Here is a 12,105-nt window from a genome sequence, read left to right on the forward strand (position 1 = left end):
CAAAAAAGAGTCTACGCTGCAGAGGTGACGATAAGAGGTTGCTCGTGAGGGCAGAGAGGACCAGGACAGATTTGTGGGAAATGAAGGATATGCAGGTGAGTGCCAAGTTGATGGTGGTAGAGGGAAGGTGGACATCCTTCTTCAAGCTTATTCTGCTTATTCCTTGAAGGAGGGCTCAGGCTCAAAACGTTGGCAATATATCTTTGTCTCCTATAGACGTTGAAGAGACTGGCAGAGTTCCTCCAGCATTTTGGTGTGTTTTTACTATAATCACTGTGTCTCTGGACTTTCATGTTTCATTCAATGTAGATTGTTTAATCCAGATGGCATATTTCTGGTTGTAAATTCAAAGCTGGGTGATTAAAGTAAATCAAGTGACACATGGAATGGAGCACAACAAGAAGGCAGGCTGAACAGTGTAGTGAGACAACATGTCTAGTACGAGGAGTTAAACAAGAAAGTTTGCAGATGCTGTATTCGAGTGCAATACACAAATGTGATGAAGAAACCCCACTAGAAATCTTTTGCAAAACGTGATCCGCTGAGTTTCTTCAGCACGTTTGTGTATTGCACGTCCAGTAGTTGTCCATGTTTAAGTTGTCCATATTTATTACCACTGTGCATTATTTGAGCCACATTTGGATACAGTATATAAATAATTACATTTTGATCTAATCTGCCAACAGGAAGGCGCGGTAGAATAGTAAATGATGTGTAGTGTGCTTGTATGATGGAGGTTGTGTTGGAACCTCCCTCCTTCAATTTTACTTCCTTTTTCCCACTGCTGATCTCTGGGAGGTTACAAGCTGAATAAAATTACAGATGAAAGGTTCAGTGGTGTAGCCTATGGAAGGACAACTGATTTGCAGGTTGTGTAATTAGGCCTGTCCTGTCACAAGTAGATCTCGCAAAATTGAATTTAAACACTCCCTTTACTCAAATTGATAAATCCCTGAGAGAGGATGAATTTCCACTGGAATTTTATAAAGAATTTAAAGATTTATTAATACTTTTGTTTATGGAGGTATTAGATCAGGCAGTGGTGACCCACACTCTCCTGGAGTTCTTTTTGATGGCAGTTATTATGGTGTTTCTCAAAAAAGATAGGATTCCATTGAAACCGTAATCTTATGAACCCATATCAACTTTGAATACAGACTATAAGATTATTTCCAAAGCCTTGGAAAATAGATCGGCAACTTATTTGCCTAATTAATAAACGCTGATCAAACTGGCTTTGTGCAGGGGAGGCAATTGGCAGACAATGTATGTAGATTGCTCAGTATTATACATCTGGTGCAAACAAGAGATGACTTGAGTGTCACAGTGGCTCTAGATGCAGAGAAAGGCTTTGACAGACTGGAGTGGGACTTTTTATTTAAAGTGCTGAAAAAATTTGGACAAGGACAAACATTTATTAATTGGATTAGAGCTCTATATTCTGAGCCTAAAGCTAAAGTAATAACTAATGGTCAAATTTCATCACATTCCCACTGTCCAGATCTAGCAGACAAAGTTGTCCATTATCACCAGCTCTTTTCCTCCTAGCTATTGAACTGATAGTAGAATCCATTCATCTAGATCCAGACATAAAGGGTTGCAGGATCAATCAGGAAGAACTTAAAATCAATTTATTTGCTGATGATGTTCTGATATATCTGACAGAACCAGTTAACTCATTATAGAAATTGCAGTCTATATTGGAAAATTTTGGGTTATAAAGCCAATTGTGACAAAAACGAAGTTTTATGCCACTTACTGGAGGGATTTATAAACAAATTATGAGAAATTCTCAATTTAAGTGGCCCCTGAATGGGATTGAATATTTAGGTATCAAGGTAGATAACAACCTGCAGAATTTATATAAGTTGAATTATCTTCCCTTGCTTTGGAAAATTGAGGATGATCTTAATAAATGGATGACCTTCCCAATAACTTTGGTTAGAAGGGTCAACTGTATTAAAATGAATGTGCTGCCTAGAGTACAATATTATTTTCAAAGTTTGCTTGTTCTTATACCTCAGGGATTCTTTCCAAACCTTAATAAATTCATCAGGAAGTTTTTGTGGAAAGATAAGCCTTCCAGAGTCTCTATTGATAAATTAACTTTGAATTATGAATTGGGTGGATTAATGCACTCAGATTTCAAAAAATATTTTTGGGAAACCCAATAGAAGTTTATCACCTCCCTCTTTGATGGAGGAGATGTCTACATGGGTAAAATTGGAGTTGCATAAGGTTCATAAGAGGATAGTAGAAAACCTTGTGTGTACATGGAATTCTATATTATTATCAGGCCCTAAAGAAGCCCTCCTATTAAAGCATATAATCACAATATGAAAAATAATTAATGGTCACCTAAGATACCACTAGCTCAAAATATGTTAATTCCATTAATGATTGATAATAAAATCCTGGACACTTGGTCCTAGAGAGGGGTCATGTATTGAGGATTGTGTTTGATGATGGAGACCTGGGAGGGTGGGACTGAAAGAGATTTAGATTTAAATAATGGATAGGAATAAAACACAAAATTTTCTTACTTTTAATGTTAATGGGCTTCATAGTCAAATTAAAAGAAAAATAATATTTGCTTAAATTAAAAAGATGAAAGTTAATATTGCATTTTTGCAAGAAACTAATTTGACAGAAAAAAAAATGAAATTAAAAAGGCAATGGGTTGGCCAAGTGGTATCTTCATCTTTTAATTCTAAAGCAAGAGGAGTAGTGATATTAATTATCAAAACATTACCAACAAAAATTTAAGAAGTTATAATAGATCCTGTGGGAAGATATCTGAAATGTGGACACTTATGAGTATTTATGCACCAAATGTAGATGATGAAGATTTTATACGGGATTTTTTTTAATGTTTGTCAGAGTCATATGAAAAAAAAATTAATACAAGGTGACTTTGTTTGTTGTTTGGACCCGATTTTGGTAAAACAACAAAATTAGTAACAAAAAATAAAATGGCTAAAGCTACATTGAGTTTGATGAAGGAACTAAATTTAATAGAAATTTGGCATAGGTGAAATCCTAAGGAGAGAGATTATTCTTTTTATTCTCATAGACATGATTCTTATTCAAGGATGGATTTTTTTTCTACTATTATCACAGTTACAGGGTAACTTAATTTTGTTGAGTATAAATCCAGTATATTATAAGATAATTCCCCATTTTTAATGGTGTGTACAATGCCTGACGAAGAGCCTTTATCTTTTAGGTGGAGGTTTAATACTCTGTTGTTAAAAAGAGTGGATTTTTGTGATTTTGATAAGAAAACAAATTGCATATTTGTTGGATATAAATTCTAATTAATTAGATAATAAATTCATTATATGGGAAGCACTTGAAGGTTATTTCAGGGGACAAATAATAAGTTATTCAATTAAAATTAAGAAAGATTATATGAAAAAGACAAATTAGTCAGAACGAGGAGAGTTGCAAAAGAAATCTGAAGAGAAGACAATTAATCAATAAAAAACAATTTAATTCTCTTCAGACATGTAGAACTGAAAATTAATTCAAAAAACAAAGCAGAAATATTATGAATTTTGAGAAAGAACTCAAAGTTTTAGCTTAGCAATTGAAAACAGAACAGGCATCTAGAACAATTAATGCAGTTAAAAATATTCTGGAATTATTACATATAAACCACAATTATATCAATCAGAATCAATTCAAGATGAAAATAAGATTAATAAATTTTTATTTCAAATATATTTACCTAGTTTGAACGTTCAGGAGCAAAAAGATTTGAATATTCCTTTTGCAGCGAAGGATGTAATTGAGGCAATGAGTTCATTGCAAAATAGTAAGTTGCCAGGGGTTTCCTGTAGAGTTGATGAAAACAAGTATGGATCTTTTGATACCTTCATTTATGGAGATCTGTTGAAACCAGCTTCATATTAGACTGATTTTGCTATTAAATGTTGATTATAAGATATTAGCTAAAGTGTTAGCAAATAGATTGATAAATTATTTACTGAAGTTAAAATACATATGGATAAAACTAGATTTATTAAAAATAGGAAATCTGCAGATAATGTGGCAAAATTGAATAGTTTAATACATTTAAACATTCAAACATAATACATTCAAAAGAGGGGAGATTAAGAGCATCACAGTGACTTTAGATGCAGAAAAGGCATTTGATAGATTAGAATTGGATTTTATTTAAAGTTTTGGAAAAAATTGGGTTAGGGCCAATATTTATTGATTAGATTAAAATAATATATAAGAATCCTACTGCTTAAGTACTGACTAATGATTAAACTTCAACAATGTTTTGATTGACTAGATCAAGTAGACAAGGTTGTCCACTGTTACTGGCTTTATTCATTTTAGCAATTGAACCCTTTGCTGAATTAATAAGACAGGATTTAAAGATAAAAGTTATCTTTACCTGAATCAGGAGGAACACAAAATAAGTTTGTTTGCAGATGACATTTTGATCCATTAAATTCATTATTACAACTTAAATTTAGATTAAAATAATATGGAGAAGTATCTGGTTATAAAATTAATTGTGGAAAAATTGAAATTATGCTTTTAGTAGAGAGGGATTATGTAAATTGTAAGAAAATAATTGATTTAATGGTGTGGTTGAATAATAGCCAGATGTGGGAATAAAATATTTAGGTATTTGGATGGAAGAGGCTAAAAAATGTATTTGAATTAAAGTATTCTTCATTATTAAAAAGAATAAAAGAAGATTTGGAAAGATGGAATATGTTACTTATTACTTTAATAAGTAGAATAAATTGTGTTAAGATGAATGTTTTTCCTCGAATACAATATCTTTTTCAATTGATTCCTATAGCAATTTCTCAAAAATTCTTTAAAGAATTAAATGCACATGTTAGGAAATTCTTATGGAAATGAAAGATGGCAAGAGGTTCTTTGGATCAATTAATGTGGAATTACAGTTCAGGAGGTTTGCAGCTCCCTAATTTTACAAACTATTATAAAGCAGACCAGTTGTGTTCTGTTAATGTAATGTATGATTTAAATAATTCCAGCTTGGGTGCATATTGAACTTAGTAAAAAAAAAAGGAATCAAACTCACAAGATTTTATTTATAAAAAGGAATTCAAGGCTGTTAATAATGAATAGAGAAACTCCAAATTTGAAGCATATGTTTGAACTTTGGAATAAAGTTGATAAATTGGGGGAGGATGTTGATTGTCTGGAAAAACACCATTATTCCAGAATAGATTGATTCTGTTTTCCATGGGAAATAATTTTTATAAGATTTGGCAGTGCCAAGGAATTAAAAAGATGGAAGATGCTTTGAAGCAGGGAAATTTATTTCTTTTAATAGAATGTTCAAGGACCTGAAAATACTAGATTTTGTTACTATCAGGTTAAAGAATATCTACATGAAAATTTTGGTCAAGAGCCGTTATTACCAGTTGAGATGGAATTACAATTATTGTGTAATGGAAATATAAAGAAATTTATTTCAATGATGTATAGGTTAATACAAAAGAAAGCCCGAAAAATAAGATTTCATAAATCTAGGCAAAGATGGGAAGTAGATTTGAATAAATAAATAGTGAATGAGATTGGATTGGGCTATGTACAGAAAATATGAAAAGTATAATAAATTTGAGATATAGGATAGCCGGATATAACTTTATTCATCAATAATATTTAACACCATACAAGTATTTAAAAAATGGAATTTGTCTCTATTGGATCTATGTTTTTGCATTTTACTTGGAAGTGTTCTAAAGTTAAATCTTTTTGGTTAGAAATAGGTAACTTATTTGAACAAATAATGGGATTAATTTCCCACAGGATCCAATGTTATTTTTACTGAATGACGTTAAAGGTGTTGAACCTAAGGTGAAATTGTTCAAATTGCTTTAGCAATAGCAAGAAAATGTATTGCCATAATTTGGATATAAAAAGATGGCACGCTGAAGTTTGGAGTTGTATACCACTTGAGAAAATTACTTATAATTTAAGAGACAAATATTATGTATTTTGCAAGATATGGAGGCCATATTTACAAAATATGGGTGTGTGGCGGTGCACATCCTCATGGTAAACTGGCCCCGCTTGTATCGCCACGTGGAGGGGCAGCCATGGGGAAATGGCATTGTCAGAGGTTTCTCTCTGACTCCAGCATCCCTTCCAGCGCACACCCTGAGCAGCGATTATGATGTTACAATGCACCAGATGGCTGAGCTCATGCTGCCCTTAAAGAGGCTTGCTGAATTTGAATAAAAACAATCATTAACGACCCTCAACGTGGTGGCTGTGTTCCTTCCACTGCTCACACCGCCACAGTGGTGACCCCGATGAGCCCAGACATTTTTCTGGACTCAAAACACCAAGGATTCAGCAGAGGTTAACGTTGTCTCCATCAAGCTTCTCCCTTTTGGACCCACCAACCGAGAACGTGGTTCAGGCAGGCGGAAGCCAATTTCAACTCCGCAACATCTCCTCAGACGCCACGATGTTCTATCATTTCGTGAGCGCTCTGGACCAAGATACAGCAGCGAGGGTGGAAGACATCATCCACCACCCCCCGGCTATGGGCAAGTACACCGCCCTCAAAGACCTGCTGCTTGGAACTTTCTGGCTAACTCCTCAGCAACTGACTTCCAGGCTCCTTCACCTAGATTGGCTTGGGGACTGTAGTCCGTCAGCGCTGATGGATGAAATGCTGGCCCTGGCCTTGTTTTCTCTTCCGCCAGATATTCCTGGAACAGATGCCGGAGGACATCCAGCTGCTCCTCACAGATGAAGAATTCTCGAACCAGAGGAAAGCAGCAGCCTGTTCAGATGCCCTCTGGCGCATGAAGAGGGAGAACGAGGCAGCCCTCCCAAGACCAAGCCAGAGGAGGGCCAGTCAACCTGGTGTTTCTACCACCAGTGCTGGGGAGCACAAGCCCATAAGTGCCACCAGCCCTGCGGGTTTCAGGGAAACGACCAGACCAGCCGCCGTTGATGGTTGCGGCGGCTGGCCACACAAACAGCCTCCTTCATGTGACGGACAGATCCACCGGCCGCTGATCCCTGGTGGACACGGGCAGAGCTCAGTGTCCTTTCCCCTTCCCCACCCCCCCCACAGCATTAGAGATGCACCCGATCTCGAGGTCCAACCCTGCGGGAGGCCAATGGCTCCACCATCAGGACCTATGGCACCCGCAGGGCACAGATCCAGATCAAGAAGAAGAAGTTCCACTGGATGCTTGTCCTAGCCTCCGTGGGCACCGCGCTGTTAGGAGCCAACTTCTTCAGAGCTCACGGCTTACTGGTTGACATGAAGGGCAAAAAAGGCTGGTCAACGCCCGAACATTCCACTCCTCCTGACTGGACACAGCAGAAGCCCGCAGGCCCGAAATCGGCGCCATAGCTGCTGCCAGGGATGAGTTCGACGAGATCCTCCACAACTTCCCTTCCATCTTAGAGCCATGGTTCAATGCTGCCCTGCCCCAGCATGGGGGTCTTCCACCACATCGCCACACAGGGCCCTCCGCTGCATGCTAGACCCAGAAGGCTGCTGCCCAAGAAGCTCCAGCAGGCAAAGGAGGAGTTCTCCAGGCTCCAGGAACTGGGAATCATTTGGCATTTGGACAGATCCTGGGCATCACCACTCCATATGGACCTGAAATCATCCAGGGGCTGGAGACCATGCAAGGACTACCATCAGTTGAACGATGCAACCACCCCTGACAGGTACCCGGTGCCCCACATACAGGACTTCTCCGCCAACCTTCGTGGCGCATGGGTTTTCTCCAAAGTGGACCTTGTGTGGGGATACCATTAGATCCCGGTGCATCCAGACGATATGGGTAAGATGGCCATTATCACCCCTTTCGGCCTCTTCAAGTTCCTGCATATGTCTTTTGGTGTAAAGAACGCGGCCCTAATGTTCCAACACCTCATGGACGCGGTTGGAAAAGACCTGGACTTTGTGTTCATTTACCTGGACGATATTCTCATTGCCAGTCGCATCCACGATGAACACAAAGCCCACCTCCACGCACACTTTGGCTGGCTGGCAGACTTCGGCCTCATGGTCAATGCGGGCAAATGCCAGTTCGGCAAAGAGTCCCTCCAATTCCTGGAGCACACCATTTCAGCGGCTGGGGCCACACCGGCGCTGGAGAAGGTAGCGGCTGTTCAAAGATTCCCCAAACCCTCCACCCTGAAAGGCCTCCAAGAGTTCGCGGGGATGGTGAACTTTTACCATTGCTTCATCCCCGGAGCCGCACGCACCATGCGCCCATTGTTTGCGCTCATGACCATCAAAGAAAAGACATTATCGTGGTCAGAGGAAGTGGACAGGGCTTTCATCGCAACAAAGGAGGGTCTCGCCAGTGCCACGGTGCTCTCCATGGACGCCTCAGCTACGGCAGTGGGGGTGGGGGGTGGGTTCTGGAACAGTGATGTGATGGACAGTGGCGCCCGCTGGCCTTTTTCAGCAAGCAGCTGCGCCTGCTGGAGCTCAAATACAGCGCCTTTGACCGGGAGCTCCTGGTGCTGTATTTGGCCATCCACTACTTCCTCGAGGGCAGGTCGTTCACAGCCTTCACGGATCACAAGACCCTCACTCAAGCACTGGCAATGGCCAAGGATCTGTGGTTTGCCAGACAGCAGTGCCACCTCTCATATGTGTCTTGAGTTCACGATGGACATCCAACACAGGACTGACAAGGACAATGTAGTGGAGGATGCATTCTCCCGTCCAGCCATCAACACTGTCGCGCCCGGCCTGGATTACGAGCAACTGGCTCAGGCACAGAGGAACGATGTGGAGTCGCAGGCCTTGTGGACCGCCATCTCGGGCCTCAGACTCAAGAATGTCCAGGTGCCACCGCACTGGAGGGCGAAGGTCTTCAGTCTGATCCATGACCTTGCTCATCCAGGGGTAAAGACAATCGTGTGGATGGTCGCGGAGTGCTTTGTGTGGCACTGGCTGAAGAAGGAGGTGGCGGAACTGGCCAGGAAATATACCAGGTCTATTTAGAACTTCGACCCGGAAGTTCGCAGATTCCAACACATCCACGTTGATGTCATTGGGCCCCTGCCGGTGTCCAAGGAGGCTCATTATCTCCTCACGGTGGTGGATCGGGCCACAAGGTGGCCGGAGGCCGTCCCGATTAAAGAGACTTCCGTGGAGACGTGCGCCAGGACTCTGGTCAGCCAATGGATCGCCTATTTCGGAGTCCCGGCGTACATCACGAGTGACAGAGGGGCGCAGTTCACATCTGCCCTGTGGACTCAGATGGCGAAGCTCCTGGGGGTCAAGCTCCACCACACCACAGCGTACCACCCACAGTCCAACGGGTTGGTGGAGAGTTTCCACAGACACCTGAAGGTATCGCTTATGGCCAGGGTCTCTGGACCAGACTGGGCGGACAAACTACCCTGGGTCCTCCTCGGGATTAGGACGGGACCCAAGGAGGACCTGCAGCAGCAGAGATGGTCTTAGGCGCACCATTTTCCCTGCCGGGAATTTATGACTTTTTCGGTCCAGACCCTGACACCACAGCCACTGACAAAAACCTGCTAGCATACCTACGCAGGCGACTGGCATCTCTAGTTCCCCCACCCCCGGCATGCCACGGCACCCGGCCATTACATCTCCCAAAGAGCTCAACTCGGCCCAGTTCATTTTCGTGAGAAGGGGACCATAAGCTGCACCTCTACAGCGACCGTACGAGGGGCCATACAAAGTGGAACCTTCACCCTGGACGTTGGGGGGAGAGAGGAACATTTTACGGTGGACTGCCTGAAGGTGGCCCATCTGGACTTATCATAGCCAATGGCCACGCCCAAGCGCCGGGGCCGGCCGCCAAAGCGACAGGACGCGTAGCCGATTCTGGGGAGGGTTGTGTGGCGGCGCACATCCTCATGGCAAACCAGCCCCGCTTGTATCGCCACGTGGCGGGGCAGCCATGGGGAAATGGCGTTGTCAGAGGTTTCTCTTTGACTCCAGCATCCTTTCCAGTGTGCACCCTGGGCAGCGATTATGATGTCAAAATGCACCAGGTGACTGAGCTCATGTTGCCCTTATAGGGGCGCACTGAATTTGAATAAAAACAGCCCTCAACATGGTGGTTGTGTTTCTTCCACTGCTCACACCACCACAGGTGTAAATATTTAAATTAAGCTCTGTCATTCCCATTCTCCATAAAGGAAATGCATACTAAAGAAACTTTAAAGTAACAGGTACTTCTGTTGAGAGTTTCTTGTCCCTTTCTCTTTTTAAAAAAATTTTGGTTGGGGGGATAGAGGTGGGAGGGGTGGTATATAGGGTTTTTTTCTCTTTATATGCCACATATTTTTATTGATTTGTATTATTTTTAATCATGTATATTCTTTTATGTTGTTCTAAATTTATAAACAAAATAATTTTAAAAAGTGTATTGAGGCTTGTTATGTGCAGGGACAATTTATGACATTTGAGTAAATTAGGAATAAATATGGAATTTTAAATATCGTACATCTTTTTTTCTGCTATCATCAGTTAAGATCTTATTTAAGGGACAAATTCGGTCCAGCACTAACCTTACCACAGTGTAGCGAAATAGAGACTCTGGTTCAAAAGGGGACCACAAAAAAATTTATTTAAAAAGTGTATTCCTTACTTCAGGCAGGAGCCCCTAAACAAGGGCTTGATAAATCAAGACAAAGGTGGGAATCAAATTTGGGTGCAGAAATGTATCCATTTTGCTGGTCCGACATATGTCAGGACAGTATGATTAACAAGATTAATGTAAGGTATGGCTGGTGCAATATAACATCTGTCATCAGCTATACCTTACTCCATAAAAGTTCAATCAGAAATATCAAGCCAATGTTTTTGATGTGTTCAAGAAATAGGTACTTTCTTGCATTCAGCCTGGTCATGCCCTGGTGAGGCCTCTCTGGTAAGATTTGGGTAATCGCCTGAAAAAAAATTACTGGAATTCGATACCCTCAGGCACCTGAATTATTTTTATTGGAGAATTTAGAAGATGCAAGACTTAAAATGATACTGTCAAAATGTCTATCAAATTTGTTAAGCTCACTTTAGCGGTGGCCAGGAAATGCATAGCAGTTACTTGGAAATCTGATTCCCAACTAGGTTTAGATCACAGTGAGATAGAAATGCATGTGTGTTCCCCTGGAGAAGATCACCTTTTAGCTCAGAAACAGATAGGATGTATTTTCAAGAATATGGAATTCATACCTCAGGTACATCAAGGTAAATCTTTAACGATTCCCCACTTTTAACTCTTCCCTCTGGTGCTCGCATCGCTGAGGACCTTAGACACGTCAGGTTATTTATCCCTTGATGGAAGTGGGGTTTATCCGAGTTGAAGTCAATCTTTTCTTTTTCCTGTTATTTCTCTTTTCCTACTTTTTCTTTTTGCTTCTTGTTTCTTGGGTGGGGGAGAGGGAGAGGGTTCCTTTTATTTTGTTCTTCTTTCTCTCTGTATCTTTTTTTATTATCTTTTTTCCCCTTTGGTTCAACGTGGACATTGAATTTGCATTTTTGTAGTATCATTGTAATTTTTTTCTTTATATTAATTAAATCACACGTTCACTCTTTTTTCTCACTTTCTTTAATACCGACATGGTATATATTGTTAATATTATGGATATTGATTTTTTAAAATTATTCTTCATTTTGACTGCATGTTGATGGAAAATTTTCAAAATATTAAAAAAAAATTAAAAGGGTCTGTCCTAATGTTGATTTGTGTATATTACTTGCCTTCAAAACCTCTTGCTCTCCAGTCCTCTCCATTGGCTGTGGTGAAGGGGACCTGAATGATATTTGAGCTCCCCACACACATTTCTGCATGGAAGGAACTTGGAGGTTTCTCCACCTAATGATGTTACTTGTCCACGGACATAATACTTCACCTCTGGAAACTATCCCTGTTCCCTCTAACTTGCACATTATCTGACTGATTACCTGGGATTATTGCCTGTGACTAAATACTCTGTGTGCTCAAATATCATTTAATTAGTTGCAAACCAGCAGCAATAAACTGAAAGGCTAGAAAAAAAACAAGTTGAAGTTTTTGGGCATCAACAGCAGAGCTACACTCAATAACAAGCACCACCAATGCTGCTTTAGGAACCGGTTGT

At 40.7% G+C, this 12,105-nt stretch overlaps 1 long non-coding RNA gene across 5 annotated transcripts in view; it reads left to right on the forward strand.

The window, feature by feature from the left end:
• The window catches only part of LOC138736210 (uncharacterized), an 82,911-nt gene that overhangs the window by 23,829 nt on the left and 46,977 nt on the right, over nucleotides 1–12,105 (forward strand). For 3 of the 5 annotated variants that reach the window (XR_011340155.1, XR_011340160.1, XR_011340156.1), the window contains exon 1: nucleotides 10,077–10,194. The exons of the other annotated variants lie outside the window; for them this stretch is intronic. This is a non-coding gene — a long non-coding RNA (uncharacterized lncRNA). Of the gene's footprint in view, nucleotides 1–10,076; nucleotides 10,195–12,105 lie in introns of those variants that run through there. 5 annotated transcript variants of the gene reach the window in all.

Source organism: Narcine bancroftii, chromosome 1 (assembly GCF_036971445.1).
Source record: "Narcine bancroftii isolate sNarBan1 chromosome 1, sNarBan1.hap1, whole genome shotgun sequence".
NCBI classification, from domain to species: Eukaryota; Metazoa; Chordata; class Chondrichthyes; order Torpediniformes; family Narcinidae; genus Narcine; species Narcine bancroftii.